A 562-nucleotide genomic window follows, 5' to 3' on the forward strand; every position below is an offset into this window, starting at 1 on the left:
AAGAAGTGAACTGTTGAAAGGGAGAACAAATTGTGACAATCTGTTCTCGTGTCCTCGAGGAAAAGTGACGCTTCCTCTCCATCTTCGTGTTCTTTGACGCCCGCATTCTACGGCATTGGGACCATGCTTTACGGCATGAGCTACGGCTATGGCACCGCCTATGGCAGCGTGGTCACCTCCATCATCACCATCATAGGTGAGAAAGTCCAGGATCCGCCCCCGTGTCTCTGTCCGAGATCTGATTTTTGTCTCATGGTGACTTTTCTGACCGTGCTGTTAAAGGCCCAGGGATGGAATGGGGTGTTATCTTCATTTAAGGCAAATTTTGGAAGGATTATTCTTGGGCAATGGACTCAATCATTTCGATAGAAGAACTCGTTGAAGAGCGAGCGCGCTAGAAGACGATGTAGGTCAGCAGACCGGTCAGAGGCTCAGAGCTGACAAGATGGGGGACAGCGTGGCTGGTTAGGTGTGCAGCTCTGAGCTAGAGTCCTTGAAAGTGAAATGACACCATTCGTTGGTGTGCATGGGATGATGAGATTTGAGTTTGCTCCCATTGAAG

General features: G+C 49.5%; 1 protein-coding gene across 1 annotated transcript in view; it reads left to right on the forward strand.

Moving 5' to 3' along the window:
* The window catches only part of LOC131884891 (V-type proton ATPase 21 kDa proteolipid subunit c''-like), a 2,286-nt gene that overhangs the window by 1,030 nt on the left and 694 nt on the right, over window positions 1-562 (forward strand). The window lies entirely within an intron of this gene.

Source organism: Tigriopus californicus, chromosome 8, assembly GCF_007210705.1.
Source record: "Tigriopus californicus strain San Diego chromosome 8, Tcal_SD_v2.1, whole genome shotgun sequence".
Taxonomy (NCBI): domain Eukaryota; kingdom Metazoa; phylum Arthropoda; class Copepoda; order Harpacticoida; family Harpacticidae; genus Tigriopus; species Tigriopus californicus.